At 41.6% G+C, this 24,723-nt stretch overlaps 2 protein-coding genes across 2 annotated transcripts in view; one reads left to right on the top strand and one right to left on the bottom strand.

Annotated features, from left to right (window-relative positions):
• LOC134223623 (extracellular serine/threonine protein CG31145) overlaps nucleotides 1–17,783 on the bottom strand; it is a 267,195-nt gene extending 249,412 nt beyond the window's left edge. The window contains exon 1 of the transcript XR_009982640.1: nucleotides 17,763–17,783. The gene's annotated coding sequence lies outside the window, so the exon portion shown is untranslated. The remainder of the gene's footprint in view (nucleotides 1–17,762) is intronic.
• Nucleotides 1–24,723, top strand: part of LOC134223624 (galactokinase-like) — a 180,920-nt gene that overhangs the window by 15,180 nt on the left and 141,017 nt on the right. The gene's annotated exons all lie outside the window — the stretch shown is intronic.

Raw genomic sequence — 24,723 nt, forward strand, 5'->3', positions numbered from 1 at the left:
TGTTCGTGATGTAGATGTCGAGCGTAGCATGGGCCCCGGACCGTGCCAACCGGGTAGGGCTGTCAGGGCTCAGGATGGTGTAGTGGCCCTCTAGTTCGTCGTTGGACCAGACGACTCCGTTCCGGTTGGAGACGGTTTTTTCCACGATTGGTGCTTTGCGTTCAGGTCTCCGGCGATGATGAACTGCCCCTGCTGCCGAGTGAGCTTGACTATGTCCCTTCGTAGCTCAGCCGACGAGCCATCGTCGACTTTGGCTTGTGTGGGACAGTAAGCCACGATGAGAGTGACGACTCCGACAGAAGTGGTGACTTCCACTCCAACGGCTTCGATGAGTTTGAGCTTGAAGTCCGGCAGCAGGCGGCAGGCGATGTTGCTTCGCAAGGCGATTGCCACTCCTCCCCCTCTGGAGCTTGTTCGATCGAACCTCACCAGCCTAAAACCCGGAATTGTTGCACTTACCTCGGGCTTCAGGTGGGTTTCGGTGATGAAAGCCGCATCAATCTCCTTCTCCTGAAGGAAATCGCTGAGCTCGATGATTTTGCTCTTTAGTGAGCAAGCGTTCCAATTGACCAGACCCACCCTAGCAGCCATTTTCAATGACGAACATGCCCAGGGTGAAGATCTGGTCGAAGCGAGTTTTGCAACCGCGAAGTCGCGTTGCCAGTTGGGTGAAAATCGGAACTAGCTGCTCCGATGTGTAGAGCGGTGGGTCGCCCTCGGCCGGAAGGGCTCATTATCCTGACGACGGAATCCAGGGGGAGGAAGCGGGGGCCAATCGCTGGTGGATGATGTTGGAGCTTGAACTGATGCTGCAGCAGCCGCCAGCCGTTTGTGTGGCTGCAAAGGTGGAAGAATTGGTATCGCTCGCCGGGGAGCCGGGATGGCCGGAAAGTTCACCTCGTTGAGAGCAGGAACTCGGTTCTTTTTCGGCAGGGACCTGGTGGAGGCCTTCTTCCTGATTTCCAAAAACGCCGCCCGCTTTGGACAGTCCTTGGTTGTAGCCCGATGCTTGTCGCCACAGTTGGCGCATTTTGGATCAGCAACCTCCATCTTGTCGCACTCATCGGTCGGATGGAGCTCGCCACACCTGTTGCAGCGCGGCTTCATGCGGCAGTTCCTGGTGCCGTGCCCGAAATTGAAGCAGTTTGTGCACTGCGTTGCGGTGCACTGGACGATAGCGATCCCAGTAAACGACGGTGTAATTTATAACACCGACCAGCTTCAGGTCCTTCCACGTGGTGGAGCCGTGCTCCAGGTGGACCAGGTAAAGCTGATCGCGATATCTCCTCGTCTTGTCGTGACGAGCGATCTTGTGCACGGCCACAGGTTTCAATCCGCAACTTTCGAGCTCAGCTTTTAGCTCCTCTTCCTTCATGTCGTGGAGTCCTCGCAACAAAGCCTTTAGCGGCTTCGTGCCGGGGTGGTCATGAGTGTAGTACTCATACTTGTGGACCTCGAGGAACTCCACGACGGATTGATGATGGTCCTTGTTTGCCGGCATCACTTTCACGCCCTCGCTGCAGAGCCGAAAAGTACATTTCAGCCCTTTAGCGATCAGCTGGCGAATCTTTGGGCGCAAATCCGGTGGATCGCCCTTGACAAACACGGGCGGGCACTTCTCCTTCCGCTCCGGTTGCACCTGCGGCAGCTGCGATTGCTGCTTCTTCCTCTTTTTCGGCGGATTGCCGGCATCATCAAGTGGCAACGGAGAGAACACGTTGCTCTGCAAAAGCTGCTTGGAGGGGTTACCCGCGCCTCCAAGAGCAGTGCGCTTAGGCACTTTTCCAGCGACCGATTCGGCCACCGAGTCTCCCATGACGGGTCCGGGAGAAAATAACGCCAACGCGACAAGCGAAAACGTAAACAGCGAACGAACGAGAAAAAACACTTCGAAAAAAAGCGCGAGCAAAAAACACGTCCGTACGTGTTGCTGTCTCGAACTGGAATGCTAGCCCGCTGCGTCGGCTCTGCGTAAAATCTTATTTAACCGCTCTCTGCGAAATCCCTATCAAAATGGCTCGTGCGCGCTAGAAAGCAGCTTTCTTGTATTCAATAAATTAAGCCCGTTAGCTCCGCCCCTTTGTAGTAGTAGTAGTAGTAAAATTCTTCTTTATTTAATAATTTTCTGTTTTACAATTATTATTTTTCTACATATACAGTGTTCGGCCGGCTTGGCCCTCCAACTTCAATTTTAAATTTTTATGTTTACATTGTTATTTAAGTGTTTATATGATATACTGTTAATATGACGGCCTTTAGGAGGCGCTGGTGTGTTTTTTTAAATTTGATAACCTAACTACTATGTACACTAATATTTACAATAAGAAATTTGATAACCTAGATTGGAACTAGCGCCCTAATTGGAGCCTGATCCGAATGCAAGCAACGGACCCTAAACTTTTCTTTACACTCACCAAAGCGTTCATGTAAGGTTTTTATTCCGGCCAGACGGTGGACCTCGGATGTTCTTGTCCTGGGAGGGGTGTTGAGGATCATCCTCAGGAATTTGTTTTGGACCCGTTGAAGTTTGAGGTGGTGGGTTTTAGCGCAGCTCTCCCAGACCGGCATGCCATATTCGATCACAGGGAGGATGATTTGCTTGTAGACAGCAAGCTTATTTTTCAGGGACAATGACGACCGGCGGTTGATCAAAGGGTACAGTAGTTTCAACAAGACGTTACACTTTGTCACCGTTTTGTCAACCTGTTGCCTGAAAATAAGCTTGCTGTCGAGGGTCAAGCCAAGGTAGCCGGCCTCATTGGCCCATTCCACGGTCGTGCCATTGAGGATGATTTTACAGTCCCCAGGCGGAACAAGTTTAGGGATTTGGAGTGGGGAAAATGATGACCTGGGTCTTCGCCGCGTTGATACAGATCTTCCAGCTGGTGAGGTACTCTGTCAGGGCATCCAGGCCTCGTTGGAGTTTTGCCACTAGCGCTCTGATCACTCTACCGTTGTAGACGATGGATGTGTCATCTGCGAACAGAGACAGAATGCCGCCTTCTGGAGGTTCTTGCATGTCGGATGTGAACAGATTGAAAAGCAGGGGCCGAGGATACTGCCCTGGGGAACGCCTGCGACGATGTTGTGCGCATTGGAACTCGCTCCGCTGATTGAGACCCGGAATGTCCTTGCCGACAGGTAATTGTTGATGATTTTCACCAGGTAGCTGGGAAGATTGTAGCGTTGTAGTTTGTACACCAGGCCATCATGCCATACATTGTCAAATGCCTTCTCGACATCGAGTAAGGCCATGGCGGATGTTTTCGAGACAAACTTGTTCCGTCTGAGGACGTTGGTAACTCGGGTCAGTTGGTGTACAGTTGACCGACCGCGTCGGAAACCAAACTGTTCCTCGAGCAAGATGTTGAGATTTCCGGCAGACTCAAGTAACCGATGATGAATAGCTTTTTCGAATAGCTTGGATAACCCTGAGAGAAGGCTGATGGGTCGATAACTTTTGGGAGAGGAAGGATCCTTCCCAGGCTTCCGGATGGGGATGACTTTCGCTGACTTCCAGGACGATGGGAAGTAGCTGAGCCGGAGACACTGATTAAAGATCAGTGAGAGGTGCTCAAAGAACGGAGCACTCATGTGTTTGAGCTCGAGATTCAGGATGCTGTCGAAGCCTGGGGCCTTCATGTTCTTCGACGATTTGATATAGGCCGTCAATTCGCCAGCTGAGATCTCCAACTCCTCCGAGAAGTCGTTGGGAATCAAATGGATGTTGTTTGCATGCTCGTTGACGGCTGCTTCGTGAGGACTGGCGATGTTCTGCCCAAGATTGTGTGAGCTGACGAAGTGACGACCTATTTCAGCGACCTTCTCTGCAGGAGTTATCAAGCGATCCTTCGAGCCATTATTGTCTAGTGGGATCAAAGGTGGAATGGGCCGAGGCTTGGATTTTAGAATTTTGGTCATTTTCCAGAACGGCTTAGCATAATCTGGGAGAGTGCGGATCTTATTCGAAAAATCTTTATTTTTGAGGTCCACCACTCTGTCCTGGATAAATTTTGTGATTCGATTGCAGCGTGCCTTAAGCTCAGGCAGTCCAGTACGCTGAAACTGCCTGCGAGTGACATTCCGCAATCGAATAAAATCTTTGGTGAGTGTATCGATCTTTAGGGAGTTGCTTACCTGCCGAGCCGTCGGTACGTGTTGCTCTCAGGCCGCCGTGATCGCCTCCTCGATAGCGCACAGCTGACGGTCGATACTTTCCGGCGTCTCCGGACGCACCTCGTAGTCGATGGTGTTATCGACGCACTGCTGGAAACGCTGCCAGTTCACTCGGTGGTAGTTCCGCCGTAACTGCTGGTGCCGATTGACCGAGGAGCCCAGTTCCGCCACCACCGGATAGTGATCCGAACTGAGCTCCTGGTATACAACCGGCTGCGAGACGTGGTCACTCAGGTTTGTTACGTAGAGGTCGAGCGTTGCGTGGGCACCGGACCGACTCAGCCGAGTGGGGGAATCCGGGCTCAGGATCGTGTAGTGGCCTCCGCCCCTTTGTGGTCTGGAATAGGTGTAAATATAATGTGCACTCATAACGATTAATGAAGGGGCGGGGCTAATGAAATTACTTCATTGGATATAAGAAAGCTGGTTATCGACGCGCGTGAGCCATTTTGATCGGGACTCCGCAGACAACGGACCGTTCGGAGGATGACAAATTTTAAGAATCTTATGAAATTTTCTCGCAAGATTCTGAATTTTGTTATGAGATGTTGTTTATCTAAGATGCGTATTGTTGCGAGGAATGACAACAGAAATTTGACTCAAGACGAAGTTTCTCCATACTACAAAACATTATCTTTCGGCATCTGTCTGTCCGAGCGACGTTCACCGATGGGTGGTTGCTGTAGAAAGTTTCCACTGAGGTGGCGTCTTCATTGATTTTATACAAAAGGCACCATTTTATACAAAAGAAGGTTGATCCGAAATAAACTTTCTTCAAAGTGCAAAACTCAATCGTAAATAGCAAATTTGATGGCGCGTCGGAGGGAATTTTAATGGATGGAATCACTAACAGCAACCAAGCTACCACGCCAAACCCGATGCCACAGAAACAGTCCTTTTTCGCAATTAACTCTTTCTTTTCGTAAAATGTTGGTCCTGAGAAGAACCAATTTTCTTTTCCCAATTCCCATTCAAATAACTAACTGCATCCAATCGCTTGTCGACACCTTGCGCTGCAACTGTCCGACAGCCACTTGATGATTTTTCGCTAAGCCTCCAAGGGTTGAAATAAATTTACAGCATTGCAACACTGCCACCCACTTCGTGCTGCTGTGTCCGCTCCGCTGCATCGAATGTCGAACCGCTCTCTGTGGAATCCCGATCAAAATGGCTCGCGCGCGCCGAACAGCAGCTTTCTTATATTTAATAAATTAAGCCCGTTAGCCCCGCCCCTTTGCGAGCTGATATGGTTGTAAATATAATGTGCACTCATAACGATTAATGAAGGGGCGGGACTAATGAAATTACTTCATTAGATATAAGAAAGCTGCTTTTCGGCGCGCGCGAGCCATTTCGATCGGGTTTCCCCAGACAACGGACCGTTCGAAGAATAATAAATTCTAAGAATCCTATGAAACTTTTTCACAAGATTGTTGCGAGGAATGACAACAGAAGTTTGACTCAAGACGAAGTTTCTTCATATTACAAAACATTTTCTTTCGGCATCTGTCTGTCCGAGCGACGTTCACCGATGGGTGGTTGCTGTAGATAGTTTCCACTGAGATGGCGTCTTCATTGATTTTATACAAAAAAAGGTGGATCCGACTATCCGAAATAAACTTTCTTCAAAGTGTAAAACTCAATCGTAAATAGCGAATTTTATAGCGCGTCGGAGGGAGATGATGTAGTGAATTTTAATGGATGGAATCACTAACAGCAACCAAACTACCACGCCAAACCCGATGCCACCGAAACAGTCTTTTTTCGCAATTAACTCTTTCTTTTCATAAAATGTTGGTCCTGAGAAGAATCAATTTTTTTTTCCAAATGTTCCTTTCCAACTAACTGACACCACAATTTGTAATAAATTTTCAGCATCGGCACTGGCGGTGCGGGATCGCCACAGTGCTATTTTTATGGTCAACCTTTTCTTCATATGAAATTCTGGTTCGTTGAGGTTCAATGATCTGCAGCAACACATCGAGGACCACCACCAATGCGATTGATTTCCTTTGAAAATGTTATTAGCGCCTCCATGATGCTGTGTTCGCTCCGCTGCGATCGCTTTGATGCGTCTGCTCTGCGTGAAACCTTGTTCAAACTGAGGATTAGATCCAAATCCGCAAGTGATTGATTTTTGATGTCTGTGCTAGTGATGCATGAACGTGATTGGTTAGTTTACCTATTTCTAAACTTTTCATCAATTATCGATAATAAATAGTTGAAAATCAGTATTTACAAATAAAAACAAAGAAGCGTTGACTCATCCTTGATCGAATGGTCCAAAACAAATGAAAATCCATCGAGAAACGGCTTAGATATTAAAGTTCAAAGTCTATCATATTTTCGTGACGGTCCCCGATTTTCGCAATCGTAAAGTGTACCCCAATATAGAAAACACAGACGTAGTCCTACGTCAAAATATTTTACCCCATATTTTTACTTTTTTATGGTTTGCATCCGTTTTTGAAGTAGTATGTCCAAAATTTATGTTGAAATACGGCGAAAAAAAATCCGTATTGAATCGGTTAACCGAACAAGTTATTCGGTCGAAAAAGTGGTTTGGCCGAATAGGTCATTTGACCTAATGAGTCATTTGGCCGAATAGATCTTTAGGCCGAAACGGTCGTTTAATAGAAAGTGCTATTTGACCAAAAATATCGCTTGACCGAACAAGTTATTTGGTCGAAAAAGTTGTTTGGCCGAATAGGTCATTTGGTCGAGAAGGTCATTCAAACGAATAGGTCATTTGGCCGAATAGGTCATTTCACCGAATAGATTTTTTGGGCCGGAACGGTCGTTTAGTAGAAAAACCCATTTGGCCAAAAATGTCGTTTGACCGGACAGGGTATTAGGTCAAAAAAGTTGTTTGGCCAAATAGGTCATTTGGCCTATTGAGTCGTTTGGCCGAGTACGTCATTTCACCGAATAGATCATTAGGCCCGAAAGGTCATCCGGACGAATAGGTCATTTGGTCGAATAGGTAATTTGGCCGAATAGGTCATTTAACCGAATAGGTCTTTTGGCCGGAACGGTCGTTTAGTAGAAAAGGCCATTTGGCCAAAAATGTCGTTTGATCGAACAGGTTATCTGAACGAAAAAATTGTTTGGCCGAATAGGTCATTTGACCAAATACCGTTTGACCTTAATGGTATGACAAAAAGAACTACTGAGAAAAGTGAAAAGTGGGAAGTAAGGAGGGAGAGTGAGGTCTCTCACTTCTAACTTCACAGTTCTACCTTTAGTGAATAGAGAGTAATAAGGAGTGAGCGGTGAGAAGTGAGACGTCTCACTTCTCACTCCTTATTTCCCACTTTCCAATTTTCTCTGCACAAACAATGAAGTGTGAAATGAGATGAAGGAAATAAGAAGTGAGAAATGATGAGTCAAAATTGAAAAGTAAGACGACTCACCTCTCACATCTCGCTCATTATTGCTTATTTCTCACTGTGGAAAGTGAGTATTTCAAAGTGAGAAGTGCGACGTTCTATGACTCACTTTGCACTTCTCGCTTTTCACAGTGAGAAGTGAGAAATGATAATTAAGAGAAGTGAAAAGTGAGACGTTCCACTTCTCACTTTTCAATTCTGCAAATGCCCAACCGTTAAAAAGTGAGAAATGATGAGTGGGAAGTGAGCATTGGATTGTCTCATTTTTTACTTGTCACTGTGAAAAGTGATATAATTATGCCAAAATTGTTTTAACGATAGTTAAACAGCAATATGGGGACATCCTTTGCAAAGATTTCAAGGCCCCTTTGCTACAGTCTTGCGGCCCCCAAAGGGTCACGGACCCTTAGGTCATTTGGCCGAGTAGGTTATTTGGCTGAATAGGTTATTTGGTTGGAAATTGTCTCGACTTTCCTGGGCATAAAAGTATTATCGTGTTAGCCTCATGATATACGAATGCAAAAATGGTAACTTTGCTTAGAAACCTCGTAGTTAATAACTGTGGAAGTGCTTAATGAACACTAAGCTGCGAGGTGGCTCTGTCCCAGTGTGGGGATGTAATGCCAATAAGAAGAAGAGGAAGCCCAAGTAACATTTCGAGTTTGATTCCGCTCTAGGGATGGTTTTCAAGATCAATTTATAAGATCTAACAATAAAACCCAATATTGCACGACAACCTTTTGATGACCACTATAAGTGTAAGATATGACGAAGTGGCCCTCTCTAGATAACCACTATAAACCTGTTATAAGAGTATTTAGAAATCCTTTTTAAACCGCCTGCAAAAAAAAGAATTTGGCTGCGGCAGTTGTCAGAAATCTTGCTTTGAAAAAAGGGAAACAAAACTTTGCAGAAAAATAATAACAACATAAAATGTTGATGAAAATCATGATGAGGATGACTACTAAAAATATTATTTTCGGATTGTTTTACAATGTGCTTCCATCGGAATGATGTGCGCGTTCAATTTCATGGTGAAAACTAGGAAAAAAGTAAGATTGAACACCACGCGCTCTCAAAATAATGTAGTTTTGGCCATTATATTTAAAATAATTGTAGCAGCAATATCCCTAATTTCCCTTGAATATATTGATATTTCTCCCTAATATATTTCTAATGAAAATCAATGAACCGTCTAAGACGAATTAAGTACAGTCCATTTAATTCCACCAGTTAATTTTCGTTATCTTTGCAGATACGTATTTCGACCACAACTGTGTGGTGGTCTTCAGTGTCTTGTACTTGACTCGACTTGAAGAAAACAATCGCAACTTACACTATTTATACTACGCTAGGTACCTAATCTAATCTTATTTGCCTACTTTATTTACCTATACAGTAAATTACTTTATTGTTTAGGTAGAAACTTGAAGAACCAAGAGCTGCCATTTCCCTGATCCTTATTCAACAGCGCTGTTTGTACCTGTCGGTGGATTTCCAAACTCTCAGCTACATCGAGTTTCCATGGGGAAGAGACATTTCTTGAGATTTTAATATTTGATGCCGTAATTGGGTGATTTTCCTTATACATGCTCTGCTACCTTAGATCTAAATTCGTAATGTAATCCCTTATCGTTTCTCTTTTCGCCTTATTCACTTCCGCCATATGTTCCTTGAACCTTATATCTAATGATCTTTTGTTTGGCCTACATAGATTTTTTCACATTGAGAACAACTTATCTTATAAACGCCTGCCTTATTCAACATTTCTACTTTATCCTTCGTTGAACCCAATAGAGACTTGAGTTGGTTGCTTCTACTGGAGAATACTAGATCGATGCCGAATTTCCTTAGTCGAGGGCGTAGCTGGTTGGTGATGTGTTTATCATATGGGACCGAAACTCTTTTCAGCGGCTCCTCTATCGGTGTCAGCGTTGTATGTCCATTTCGTCGTAGGGTCCTTTCCTTCTTGTTGATGATCGCTCGTATAGTCCTCTCCTGGTATCCGTTGATCTTCGCTGTTTCCAAGATGTATTGTAGTTCTTTCGTTTTTCCTTCTTCGCTCAGGGGTATCGTCTGCATCCTGTGGATCATGTGATGAAACGCTGCCATTTTATGTTGGTACGAATGGTTCGATGTATATGGGATGACTCTCATGGTGTTCGTGGGCTTCCTGTAGATTTCGAGGCTCAATGCTGCATTTGCTTCCCTGATGACTAGTAGATCCAAGAAAGGTAGTTTACCTTCCCTTTCCTCTTCGAAGGTAAATTTGATGTCCTTATGCACGTTGTTTATCGCTTACAAAATCCTGGGTAGATCCTTTCGGTTGATGATGCTGAAAATGTCGTCGACGTATCTCCACCACTTCTGGGGTAGCATTCCTTGTTCTTGTAGGTTGTTCTCCAGATTCGCCATGAACAGTTCGCACAAAAACGGTGATAGCGGATTTCCCATCGGTGCTCCTTTCGTCTGTTTGTAGTAGTTGCCACGAAATGTGAAGTAGTTCTCCGTCATGCATAGCCTTGCCAGATTTAGGTACATCTTCACCTTTCATCGCCATGTTGTTTCCGTCCTTTGTGTTAGCAGCCAATCCTCTAGAAGATTCAGAGCATCTTTCACTGGAACGCTAGGGAACAATGCCGCTACGTCGAATGATACCATTATGTCCTCTTCTTCGATGTGTCCTGATTCCAACAGCTTCTGGGCGAACTCCTGGGTGTTGATGACTGACCTGCTGGGGAATGGTTTCGGCATACTTTGGAACTCCTTAACCAACCATTTGGCTATGTTTTGGGTAGGGGAACCCACTGATGAAACTATCTCTCGCATCTCCTTGCGGGGTTTATGGATTTTTGGTAGTCCTTTAATCCTAGGTAGAACCGGGTTTATTCCTAGGATTAAAGGACTACCAAAAATCCATAAACCCGGCAAGGAGATGCGAGAGATAGTTTCATCAGTGGGTTCCCCTACCCAAAACATAGCCAAATGGTTGGTAAAGGAGTTCCAAAGTATGCCGAAACCATTCCCCAGCAGGTCAGTCATCAACACCCAGGAGTTCGCCCAGAAGCTGTTGGAATCAGGACACATCGAAGAAGAGGACATAATGGTATCATTCGACGTAGCGGCATTGTTCCCTAGCGTTCCAGTGAAAGATGCTCTGAATCTTCTAGAGGATTGGCTGCTAACACAAAGGACGGAAACAACATGGCGAGGAAAGGTGAAGATGTACCTAAATCTGGCAAGGCTATGCATGACGGAGAACTACTTCACATTTCGTGGCAACTACTACAAACAGACGAAAGGAGCACCGATGGGAAATCCGCTATCACCGTTTTTGTGCGAACTGTTCATGGCGAATCTGGAGAACAACCTACAAGAACAAGGAATGCTACCCCAGAAGTGGTGGAGATACGTCGACGACATTTTCAGCATCATCAACCGAAAGGATCTACCCAGGATTTTGTAAGCGATAAACAACGTGCATAAGGACATCAAATTTACCTTCGAAGAGGAAAGGGAAGGTAAACTACCTTTCTTGGATCTACTAGTCATCAGGGAAGCAAATGCAGCATTGAGCCTCGAAATCTACAGGAAGCCCACGAACACCATGAGAGTCATCCCATATACATCGAACCATTCGTACCAACATAAAATGGCAGCGTTTCATCACATGATCCACAGGATGCAGACGATACCCTGAGCGAAGAAGGAAAACGAAAGAACTACAATACATCTTGGAAACAGCGAAGATCAACGGATACCAGGAGAGGACTATACGAGCGATCATCAACAAGAAGGACCTACGACGAAATGGACATACAACGCTGACACCGATAGAGGAGCCGCTGAAAAGAGTTTCGGTCCCATATGATAAACACATCACCAACCAGCTACGCCCTCGACTAAGGAAATTCGGCATCGATCTAGTATTCTCCAGTAGAAGCAACCAACTCAAGTCTCTATTGGGTTCAACGAAGGATAAAGTAGAAATGTTGAATAAGGCAGGCGTTTATAAGATAAGTTGTTCCCTAATGTGAAAAATCTATGTAGGCCAAACAAAAGATCATTAGATATAAGGTTCAAGGAACATATGGCGGAAGTGAATAAGGCGAAAAGAGAAAACGATAAGGGATTACATTACGAATTTAGATCTAAGGTAGCAGAGCATGTGTATAAGGAAAATCACCCAATTACGGCATCAAATATTAAAATCTCAAGAAATGTCTCTTCCCCATGGAAACTCGATGTAGCTGAGAGTTTGGAAATCCACCGACAGGTACAAACAGCGCTGTTGAATAAGGATCAGGGTAATGGCAGCTCTTGGCTCTTCAAGTTTCTACCTAAACAATAAAGTAATTTACTGTATAGGTAAATAAAGTAGGCAAATAAGATTAGATTAGGTACCTAGCGTAGTATAAATAGTGTAAGTTGCGATTGTTTTCTTCAAGTCGAGTCAAGTACAAGACATTGAAGACGACCACACAGTTGTGGTCGAAATACGTATCTGCAAAGATAACGAAAATTAACTGGTGGAATTAAATGGACTGTACTTAATTCGTCTTAGACGGTTTAATACATTCCACTAAACGAGCTTAATATATTTTTCGGAAAATCAATGATCAAAAAGGGTTTTACGCGGTAAAAACATTACCTAATCATGCATGTCAGTGATAAATTTTACCGACTTGAAAATGCTTCTGCACTTTCAATATGGCCATCATAAATTTGGATTGAAAATGTTGCTCTTATTAAACGCCTTTATAAACTTTTTGCAATGCAAATATTCTTATTGGGGTTACTCATTTCACCACATTACGACCAAAAATTTTGGTTTTGATCGATCTGTGGAAATAGGATTTATCATACTCTCCATCACAACTGTAGAGTCGCTCATAAGGTCAATAAGCTTTTGACGTTTGAAGCTTTTTCAGCATATTTATGAGAGGTTTATTGATAGCAATAAGATCGGCAATAAAACTGAGCAACTAGCTATGGTGATTGCTATTATAAATCCGCTACAAGAATTAAAAAATCCAAGAAGCATGGAAATTGTTACTTGGGAGGTTATTTGGCCGAAACGGTCGTTCAGTAGAAAGAGTTATTTGGCCATAAATGTCGTTTGACCGAACAGGTTATTTGGTTGAAAAAGTTGTTGGGCCGAATAGGTCAGAAATAAGACATCTCACTTCTTACTACTCATTTCTCACTACTGAATTCTCCCTGCGAAAACAAAGAAGTGTAAAATAAGATGAAGGAAATAAGAAGTGAGAAATGATGAATGAGAATTGAAAAGTGAGACGTCTCACCTCTTACTTTTCGCTCATCATTGCTCACTTCCTACTGTGAAAAGTGAGAAATACAAAGTGAGAAGTAAGACGTCTCACTACTCACTTTGCACTTCTAGTTTTTCACAATGAGAAATGAGAAATGATAAGTGAGAAGTAGAAGGTTGGGCGTTTCACGTCTCACTTCAATCCTGCAAATGCGCAACCGGTGAAAAGTGAGAAATGATGAGTCTTCTTTCTTATTGGCATTACATCCCCCACTGGGACATTGCCGCCTCGCAGCTTAGTGTTCATTAAGCACTTCCACAGTTATTAACTGCGAGGTTTCTAAGCCAAGTTACCATTTTTGCATTCGTATATCATGAGGCTAACACGATGATACTTTTATGCCCAGGGAAGTCGAGACAATTTCCAATTCGAAAATTGTCTAGACTGGCACCGGGAATCGAATCCAGCCACCCTCAGCATGGTCTTGCTTTGCAGCCGCGCATCTTACCGCACGGCTAAGGAGGGCCCCTCCTGATGAGTGAGAAGTGAAAATTCAGCTGTCCCATTTATCACTTCTCACTTCTCATATCTCACTTCTCACTGTGAAAAGTGAGAAGTACAAAGTGAGTAGACGTCTCACTTCTCACTGCACACTCATTATTTCTCATTTCTCACTGTGAGAAATGAGTAGTTCGAAGTGCGACATCTTCTCAAGTACGACACTTCTCACCACGCACTCCTCATTTTTACCGTGAGATGTAAGAATTGAGGAATGAGAAATTCTTACTTCTTACTCCTTACTTCTTACGCCTCTGTTCTCACTCATCATCTTTCACTTCTCATTTCTCACCCTAAGAAGTAAAAAAAAATAGTCAGATATGAGCAGTGAGATGTTTCACTTTTTCTCACTGTAAACAATGAGAAGAGCGAAGTGAGAAGGGAGACGCTTTTTGTCTAATCCATTATTTCTCTCTTCTCATTTTTCACTTTTCACAGTGAGAAATTAGAAATGATGATTGAGAAATGAGAAGTGAGACGTCAAATGACCCTTTCGGCCATATAACTTTTTCGATTAAATGACATTTGGTCAGATGGGTTTCGGCCTAACGGTTTGTTCAGCTTAATGGCATTCGGCCGAATTAGCTTCGGCCAAACGGCCCTTCCTCAAATTTACAAACTAAACGGTTAGAAAAAGTGCCTAATATTAGGTACTTTTCACTCAAATCAGGGGTTTAGTGTAAGAACCCAAAATTATACCAAAATTAAAATTATCTCAATATTACGAAAAATACACATTGTTTGGAACTGACTAAAAGTTACGTAAATTTTACTGAACTTTTGTAAACATGAAACATGAGATTACTTAACGTAGACTTCCCACACTTTACTGCCCTTGTTGAGTAGTTTTGCTCTTTATTTTGTGACAACAGAGAGAAGATTAAGACTAGATTAAAAACGAAAAAAAAAACTGAAATGTTGGCGTTATGGCTGAAGATATGTTAGCTCTAAGCCTCTCCACATCGCCGAAAGGAATTAAATTCAGGGAGTTTTTGAATGAAAACATTGCTTGGAGGCCAAATGTTTGATAACTCATCCGCTTTTATATGCTTGATAATTCTGTAATTTAAAGCTAGTAAAATATCTGGGGCCCTCCTTAGCCGTGCGGTAAGACACGCGGCTACAAAGCAAAACCATGCTGAGGGTGGCTGGGTTCGATTCCCGGTGCCGGTCTAGGCAATTTTCGGATTGGAAATTTTCTCGACTTCTTTGGGCATAAAAGTATTATCGTGTTAGCCTCATGATATACGAATGCAAAAATAGTAACCTGGCTTAGAAACCTCGTAGTTAATAACTGTGGAAGTGCTTAATGAACACTAAGCTGCGAGGCGGCTCTGTCTCAGTGTGGGGATGTAATGCCAATAAGAAGAAGAAGAAGTAATATCTGATTGTGGATTTGTGTTGCGATCTGATTGAGAATTTCAGCTTTGTTTGTGAGAATACATTAAAATAATTTGTTTGATTAATAGGCTAAGGAAAAGAAAATGTACAATTTTTCGTAGTGAATTCTAAATACGTAAGTGCTATTGTATTAATTAAACTATAAGTACACTGTTTTGTAATACTCATTGGGACTTCTAATAGTCTGTTGATGAAGAAAAGTAAATAAATAAATAAATTTAAAAAAAAAAAATAAATAAATAAATATCAAGAATTATTATGTAAATGGCAATGAAATTTATTACATTTAAAAACATTATACATATTTAATTAGGCTTTCAAGAATTGTCATTTTCACTCACAACGTTACTTCAGTTACAATAAATTTATTCGACTAGCATTCTAAGTAGTTGAAACAGTGACCTATTCTCACCCCTATTTGAGCTATTGTCACCCCCGATGATGGTATGGTTCGTCATCGTCACCCATCAACGAAATGTTTGAAATTAATTTTGACGAGTTTTTTTTAAAGTCTCTCAAGATTTTTTTTTTCTTTATTAAAGAGATTTCCAGCACACGGCTGGCTCATCTCTATGCCTGAGAAATCCTTTGAAGGTTCCTCACGGAGTTCCTTTGAATATTTATCCTGGAAATCCCCTGAAAAATGTCCCATCAATTTTTTTGAAGGGTCCCCCAGGTGTTCCTCCGGAACTTCCAATAGTTCGCCGGAAATATTTTGCTTTGTATTTCAATATTTCAAGAAGCACGATGGTAAACTGTCTGACAGTAGCATATATCTGGATCGTCATCCATTTATTTCACACAAATAATTTAATTTAAAATAGATATCGGTGCATAATGAACAACAGGAAAACGTATTCCAGGTGCGCAATTACCTGCCAATCATTTTCCGAATCACCTACAATTGCAACGTTATTCATGAGTTGATACCTCCCCGTAATTGGGCTCAGCTCACCTTTTTACAACTCATACCAGGATGACCAACAAAGCGCTTAACTGAAATATGGTTTTGAAAGGTCGATGTCGATAGTGCGATTTCATTACGCACGTGACTGATCAAAGTGAATTTCCGCCAGACATTATGAACAAATAACCCGCCACAGAATGTGGGGGACTTCAGTGCGGGAGAGGTGGGGGAGGTGGTCTAGTGATGCACAGCTAAAAGGGAGGTTATGGAATGATGGTGTGGTAAATTAACTTATGGATTCGAACACGTGTTTGATGAAAAGCAATTTTCTACCACTGGTACTGGCCCGGATTGGTACTGACGATCAGTTAGCCGGAAGCGAATGCAGTTGATCATTTATTAATAATTAATTGGAAGATTCTCACTGTGAACTGGGTGTGCTTATTGTTTTCGAAATTAAATGGTTTGGTTTGCAATATGAAATGTTGCATATTTAAGTTTTGTTAGGAAAACTTGCATATATTGCATGATTGAATTGTTGATTTTAAATTGGATTTATTTGAATAATGTTTTGCTAGTTCAGTAAATATACAACCACGTCTATTTTCATGGAAGCAGATATGACCGTGTGTAAATTACAGAAATTATTAATACTATTGAAAATTCTTATACCCAAATAATCTTTCGTTGATTTGTGCGTTTCATCTATTTGAAATGTTCTTCGAAGCTAGTATCAAGGTCTTATGAACGGAAAGTGTTCAGTTTCTAACTCAAGGTCATCAATTTATCGGATCTTGGAAGGAAAAAAATCGGGTTCAATTCCCACTCCAGTCGCAACACATTTCGTAAGAAAATATTTTTTGGCAGTGCCAAAGGAAGTTTTGTATGCTATCCTGTTGTCTAGCGCGGTGTTTCCTTGAAAGAGCGAAATGCTCACTGGAAAAGCTTTAAACGTGTAGTGTCTTTCCGTCTTTTCTAGCCCTGCCCTGATGCATCACTCTTCATATACCTAATTATTATCATTTCGTATGTCCCAGTCTGCGTGCACTATAATGAGAAATCTAGATGACTGTCAAATGCACGCCAACCAACACTAGTTTCATAATTTCCCTCTATTTTCAATCCACTGAGACTCCGTTATCATTGCCAGCGATTGGATTGGAGCAATATCGCCACTTCTCTGTTTTTTTCTCCGATTCACAAAACCTTTAATGAAATTGCTTTGTCGTCTGCTGGCTGCGCCATCAATTAATCAAGGGGCACTTTTACTTACGAGCTTGAAATTAAACATCCATCCGATGCATAACTGGTGCGCATCAGAATGCAATCTATTCCACCCGCGCATTGCCTATTGATATCATCGTATGCGAATGGTTCCTATCCGTGAAGGGACCTTTGATAAACAACGTGATTTTTTCAAGAAAGATTCCATGAGGTCTACGTTTCATGGAAAAAGATTTAATTGAAGAAGAAAAAACAGGAATGGGAAGATATGTCGGACAATGCCAAAAATGAATTTATGTACAGTCCCTTGCCGGGGCTATTTAAAGCAGGGTGGGAAACTCCAGCAGTTGGGTAGTATTGGCTTTCCGATAAGCTTTGTTATCACCACCAGATTTTTTCAGCCCCATAGCTTCTTCGTGTGCTTTTTCATTTATTCATGCATCCATCTGTTGGGTGGTTGGTGCCTGTCAGAGGCAGACAAGTTTCGCACCACATTCCTTAAACCAAAGGTGTTCTGCGATTTGATACACATCTTCATGCTTTTAGAATCTTGAGTTTGTTTTTAATAACGCAGCTCATGGTTATTTTTTTTTTTTAAATGTAAGGGTATCTGAAGAACAATGTAACTACGGATAGGAGCCCTAACTTCAGTGCGTTTCGGTGATATTTTACTATTTTTTGTTCGTATAGAATTGTTCTTAAAACCAATAATATAGGTAGTTATACAAAACAGAGTTTTCGCATTATATCTTAATTGATATTTTTTAATATAGAAATGTTGAAAATATGTACATGACGCAACCCAAAAATTGCGTTTTACCTGTACCTACTCACTCAGTATACGTCCGTTGGAAGGCCGTCTCTCGTTTGGTCAGCATATGGATTTTCCCACTCATGCTTGAACATTTTTTTTTGCTGCTGCGGCTTCTGACGTCCGTTGTTCGCTGAGGCTTGGTGATGTTTTTGATCGCTATTTTTCCGTTTATTCACTCAATCGAACAAACGCGGGGAAATTATTCATACGAATTAAAAAGAAATAAACTGCTCACGATAACAAAAAATAACACACTACACAAAACACCACCATATCGATGAGAGCTTCGAAGGGGGCGGGCGGCTCGTAGAAAAGCTCGTGGCTAAGCCCGTTCGATCCATCAGCTGCTCGCCGCTGCTAACGAGCCGACCAGGCAAACGGAATCCGGTGGATCCGAATTGTGCTGGGGGTTATCTTATCACTTTCCCGTCCAGTGCGCGGGCAATCAATCGCGGCCTACAGCTGTGTCAGTGGAAGAGGGTACTACAGCAATCCACACTATGCTAACAACCCAAAAAAATATACGTTGCGGTAGAGGCGGGAAGTTGCCGAGATTTCGCACATTCTAGGCCGATCCGGATTCCAGAAGGGTTCACGAGCCGAAAATATTAACACTGTTTGAGGAAAAAAATCGTTTCGAGCGAACAGCAGTGCATGGTCAAATTTTGCGGGATCATGTATCGTTGGTGAGTGTATTCTAGAGATTCCAGACATTCTAATTATTTGTCGATTAGTTTCTCAAAAAAAGAAATTATCTTCATTTAAGGGTCCACGATTTACATCTTCTCAATTTTGCAAAGAATAAGTTATTTTATATACTAGCACCAATGAACCAATGAATATCCAATTATCTGGTGACTTATTTTTGGATTAACATTCATACTAACGGAACAGGACAGTTTGTTTGTTTGGACCCTCCTGGAGATCTTTTTAGTGGCCATGGAAAAATTGAACTGCTTTTCCTAACATTGGCCAAATACAATCATTTTTACCTTTCTTATTCGACAAAGTTGCACCGAAAGGCTATCATTTCACTCCACAACAAACTTTTTATAGAAGTCTCGGAGATACATAGTGTTGACATGGTCGACGAGCTGAGCAAATGTCTGTCTGTCTGTGTGTTTGTGTACACAAAAGCCAAAGAAAACATTATAAATTTTGTATATAGTAATCGTTAATCGATTTTCTCGCAACAAATTTTATTCGACATGGAGCAAAGCCAAGTTCATCACTATTGAATTTTATAACGATCGACCGTTGCGTTTGAATGTTATGAAGAAAATTCCACATCGAACCATATTGGCGCCATTGGTGTTTTGGCTAAATGCGAGAAAAGCAATATTTTGGGTTATTTATCAATCAAGTTATTTCAATATCCGTTTTAATCAATCTGATGTCTAACTAGCAATGCTGTTTTGATGCATGGAAATATATCTGAAATATTTCGTTATATACTATTGCGTAAATAATTAGCTTCGGGAAATATATTTCAATTTTCGCAGGAAACCTTTCTAGGAACTTTCCGAATTTCTTTGCGAAACTTTTTCGAGCTTCTACGGAAAATTTTCTCAAATTTACACAAGAAATCCTTCTTCTGAATTTCCGCTAGAAATTCTTTAGAATTTCCTTGGGAAATTATTTCAATTTTTTTGGGAAATTCATTCAAATTTCTAGTGGGAATTCTCCGAAGATTCACAAGTACTTTGATGTCGAATTCTTCCAAATTTCCTCGAGAAATACTTCCGAATTTCCTCGGGACATTGATCCAAACCTCCTGGGGGAAATTCTTCCAAATTTTCTTGGGACAGACTTGTCGAGTTTCCACGGGATTTAAAAAAAAATCCTTCCGGAGATTCTCTCAAACAGCCTCGAGAAATTATTTCAAATTTCTTTGGAAAAATCTTTTCAACTTCTTTGAGAAAGTCTTCCATATTTCTTTAGAAATTTTTCCAAATCTCCAAGGGAAAGTTTTTCCAAATTTTTTCTTAAAATTTTACGAAGAAAATTCTGCCCGAATTTCTTTGGAAAACTCTTCAGAATTTTCTGGGAAAATTCTTCAAGGAAATTCTAGAAATTCAAATTCATAGGAAACTCTTTCAAAATTTGTTTTTCAAAATTTCCTCTGACTATCTTCCGTTTTTCCTTGGGAAAATCCTACGAATTTCCGTGGGAATTTCTGAATTTCCAGAAATTTCAGAAATCTGGGAGTTGACGACTAAAGTTTTGCTATTAAGATTGCATTTTTTCGTCGATAGCAGTCTTAATAAGTAGCAAATACTTTGTTGCTCCTACATCCGACGTTTCGGTTAATTTATTTAACCTTTTTCAAGGGGTTAGGATTATGTATTTTTGTTGCATCACACACACCAACAAAAATACATACTCCTAACCCCTTGAAAAAGGTTAAATAAATTAACCGAAACGTCGAATGTAGGAGCAACAAAGTATTTGCTACTTATAAGACTGCTATCGCCGAAAAAATCAATCTCCTCAGAAAACTATGCCGAATTTCCTCGGGATATTGGTCCAAACATTCTGGGGAAATTCATTCGCGTAAATTTTCATAATTTTCTTGGGAAGTTCTTCGAAATATTATTGAGATAGCTTGTCGAGTTTCTACAAGATTTTTTCAAAAAAATCTTCCGGAGATTCTCTCAAATTTTCTCGGCAAATTCTTTCAAATTTTCTCACTAAATTCCTTCAAATTTCCTTGAGAAATTCTTTCGAATTTCTCAGGGTAATTCGTCCGAATTTCCTTGGAAAATTCTTCCGCGTTTATGCGATAAATTCATCCGAAATTGCTTATCTAAATTCTTCATGGAAAAATTAAAAAAAAAAATCCTCGGGAAATACTTCAAAAATTCCCAAGGAAATTGTTATAAATTTCCCCAAGGAGTTCTTTCGATTTTTTTTTTCGGTTAGCCACACTTGGACACTAGTGCTCAAGCAGCTGTTGGACTGGGGTTTCACTGGTAGCATCCTAGCTTTTGTGCACAACCTCACTCGCCGGTCCTTCCGGGTCTTTATCGGCAATTCCGCCTCCAGAACTTTCCCACAGGAGACTGGGGTCTCACAGGAGTCTGTTCTGGCAGTAATCCTGTATCTGGTTGCTATGAATGGGGTCTTCAATGGCTTACCATAGGAACCCTGGTTCAAGGGGATCGGATCATGCACACGATGGCCCACGTTAGTCTCCCCCCGGTGGCTAGGGTCCACTTGCATGGAGCGAGGAGCTGGCACTCCTCCACAGCCAACATAAACAGCTCCATTGCGAGGCGCTTTAACCTTTTGTCTGTGCTCTGGGGTCAATATGACCCCAGGCCACTTTGAGTGGCTGCCATTTTTTTAGTTTTCAATCGATTCTCCTAATTTTTGGTAGTTTTGTAAAACTCGCCGAGATCTGTCTCCAAGGTGCAAATTCGCTTGAAATATCTCGAAAATATGCGTGTACTTTTTTTTCCAAAAACGTATTCGGCAACACTGTTCAGGATGTCTAGCACTACAAAGCGGTGCTCAATATAATGAGCACTTCTTCCAATTTTTAAATGTATGCGATAAGAATATTTACCTTGAGGAGAACTCTATATATCGGAATATCTTGAGTAGCCTAAAATAATGAATTCAAATATACCACACCCTGGCGGCCGAGGTCTAAACTTATCAACGCCTCATGCCAAAGCACATGACTTCCTGCATAACCTTTTTAAAAAAGGTGCAGTTCAAAATGGGTAGGATTTTCGCATATAAGTAAAATAATCATGAAAAATCACTGTTTTGTACCCTAATTTACTAAAACCCCTCCCCGCGATGTACCCGCCAACCAATAGTCAACCTGAAAGATGATTAAATTATCTTTCGAAACAGCCCCAAAAATCCAAAATCGGCCAAACATTAAAAAAGTTATAGCAATTTCAATCTGGCGTCAGTTTGACCCCAGAGCACAGACAACGTAAGTTTTTTTGAGCACAGACAGAAGGTTAAAAGAGGGGACAACACGGAAGCTCTTCGAAGGTCGGTCGCCGAATTGATAAATACTGAGTTTAGGGATCATGAGCATCGATACACCGACGTTTCCCTTCCGAGAGAAGGGGTCGGCTTAGGCGATACTGGGAGCAACCTAACGGTCTCGGGCAGCCTTCCTGCACAATGCAGCGTCTTCTCGGCGAAAACTGCAGCTCTGTTGATTGCCGCTACTACCCCCTTCGACAAACCAGTCGTAGTTCTGACTGATTCCGCTAGTGCCACCGCTGCGCTTCAAAGTGAAAAAAAAAACACCCGAAAAATCCATGGATCCAGGCCATCCTCGCTAGTGAACAACAATTGACAACCTTCGCCTGGATTCCCGATCACTGCAGTGGGGCACTGTGGGGTGCCAGACAACGTCACTGCGGACATTCTGGCTGGAGCCGGCCACCAAGGCCGGCGTTTCACAACATCGGTTCCCTCGAAAGACTTTAAAGCCTGGATCAAAAAGATCGTCAGCTAGGATTGGTTAATCAGACCAGGAAGCAGCCCTCCAGAGCCAAGCAATTGCGAAGGTCAAAGGATCCTCGTCACCCTGGAACGACTTGCACAGTCCCAAGAACCAGCAAGTAATCTCCCGCCTCCGCACCGGCCACACCCGATTCTCACATAATTTCGGCACCGTACCGTTTGTGATATCTGCGGAGTACAAAACCCATGTGACCATGTGATCTGTCCAAAGTTCGATATTCCTCGCTTCGGCTACGAAATACCGACAAACATACGAGATGCCCTCGCTGACGATACCGCTAGGACCTCCGTCGGCCTTCGCAACCAAGCGGCTACTGAATGAGCTCGAGACTCCCAAATTGGACGCATAGTCAAATCACTCGCAATCCATTTGTCAAGCCAACACTTCCACATGTGTATAGTACACGTTCACGTTTCCTCAGATTTTTTTTAAACTTCCTCAGGAAATTCTTCCGAATTTCCTCGGGAAGTTCTCCCAAATTGCCGCGGGAATTTGTTTTAACATATTCTTCCTGATCTTTTCGGAATATTTTTCCGGTTCTTTTCGAAACACCATTCCGAATTTCTTCGGGATATTGATCAAAACCTTCTGGGAAAATTCTTTTAAATTTCCTCTGGAAATTCTTCTGAATTTATTCGCGAATTTTTTCTGAAATTTCTTGGGATAGTCTGTCGAGTTCCCACATGATTTTTTTTTTCCAAAAATCCTTCCGAAGAGTCTCTCAAATTTCCTCAAGAAATTCTTTCAAATTTCCCTGAGAAATTCCTTCGAATTTTCTCAGAAAAATCTACTAAACAACTTTGAAAAATTCTTCTATATTTCCTAGAAACAATTTCCAAATTTCTCAGAAAAATTCGTCTGAATTTTCTAAGAAAATTCTTTCGAATACTTCTTCTTCAATGGCTCTACTTAAATTCCAACTGGAACTTGGCCTGTTTTTCAACTTTTTCTTCAATTCTTTTACCATTTTCTCAGTTATTTATTTAAAGTTTTTGTATGCCCGCCATTGTATGGGTGTGTAGCAAGCCCAGGGTGTCGAGAAGGTTTTCAACCCGACATCCTAGACTGGACCGAGAATCGAACTTGCCATCTTCCGATTGACAATCATACGCCTTTGCTCGCAAGGCTACTGGAGACTTCTTTCGAATTTCTTAACGACAGTCTTTAGAGTTTACTAACTAAATTCTTCCTAGAAAAATCTGAGAAATTTACTTAGGAAATACTTCCTAATTTTCCAAGGAAATTGTTACAAATTTACCCAAGGAATTCTTTCGAATTTCTTCGGAAAATTTATCCAAATTTACCCGGTGAATACTTTAGAATTTCCTCGGGGGGTTCTTCCAAATTTTCTCGGGAAATTTTCCAAATTTCTTTTGAAGATTCTCTCAAATCTTCTCGAGAATTTTGTCCTTATTTTATCGGGAAATTCTCTCAAATTTATTGGAGAATTTTTTTCGAATTCTTTCAAATCTCCTCGGAAAACTATTCCAAGTTTTTTTTGGAAAATTCTGAATAAAATTTACAAATTACGAATTTTCTTGGGAAATTTAGCTGAATTTCTTACGAAGTTTCCTCTGGAAATTCCTAGACATATCTGGAAAATTCTTCGTATGTTTTTGAGAAATTCCTTCACATTAGACCTGTGCGCCGAAGTATTTGTGAACGGCGGCGGCGGCGTGAATCGGCGTGAAGAATTTTTAGCTGAGAAATAAAAAATTTCACACCGCGAGGCATATGATGCTTTTTATGAATTTTAGGGTTTTTTGTACAATTGCAAGCTACAGTCAGACTGATGTGGTGAACATCCTAATAGCTATATCATGTAAGTCCACCGCAAAAGTTTACATTACATCCTCCACTAGGACATTTCCGCATCACATCACATAAAATGCGAAACAGGAATTCTAATAGTTAATTAAGAATTTCCCTAATGAATTCCTTCAGAACTTGCTCGAAGCATTCCTTTGAATTTTTTTTGGGTATTTCTTCGGAAATTCGTTCCGAAATTTCTCCAAAAGTTTTCTCAGGAATTTCCTTAGAAATTACTTCGGGGATTGCTTCGGAAATTCCTTTACGGAGTCTTTTGGGAATTTCTTTAGAAAATCATTCAAAAACTTTTTAGGAATTTGAAAATTCCTTTAGGAATTGCTTAGAAAATACTCATGGAAAATCCTTCAAGAATTGCGAACACTATTTCAGGAATACATTCGGAAATCTCTTTAGGTTAGGAGAAAACCGCAAAAAATGTCACTCATTTTTCAGGCACTTATCCTTAACGAATTTGCTCACAACCTTCTTGTTCATACGACGCACAATCTTGTTTCCTATTGAAAATTTGTCAGATCGGACTATGGAATCGAAAGTTATGGCCAAAAAAAACAAAATTATACGAAAAAATCGCGTTTAATTTTTAATTTTTAATGGCATTATTTTTTCAGGCACTTATTGTTAACCGATTTGCTCGCAACAAGTTGCATACGACGGAA

The sequence above is a fragment of the Armigeres subalbatus genome, chromosome 3, assembly GCF_024139115.2.
Source record: "Armigeres subalbatus isolate Guangzhou_Male chromosome 3, GZ_Asu_2, whole genome shotgun sequence".
NCBI classification, from domain to species: Eukaryota; Metazoa; Arthropoda; class Insecta; order Diptera; family Culicidae; genus Armigeres; species Armigeres subalbatus.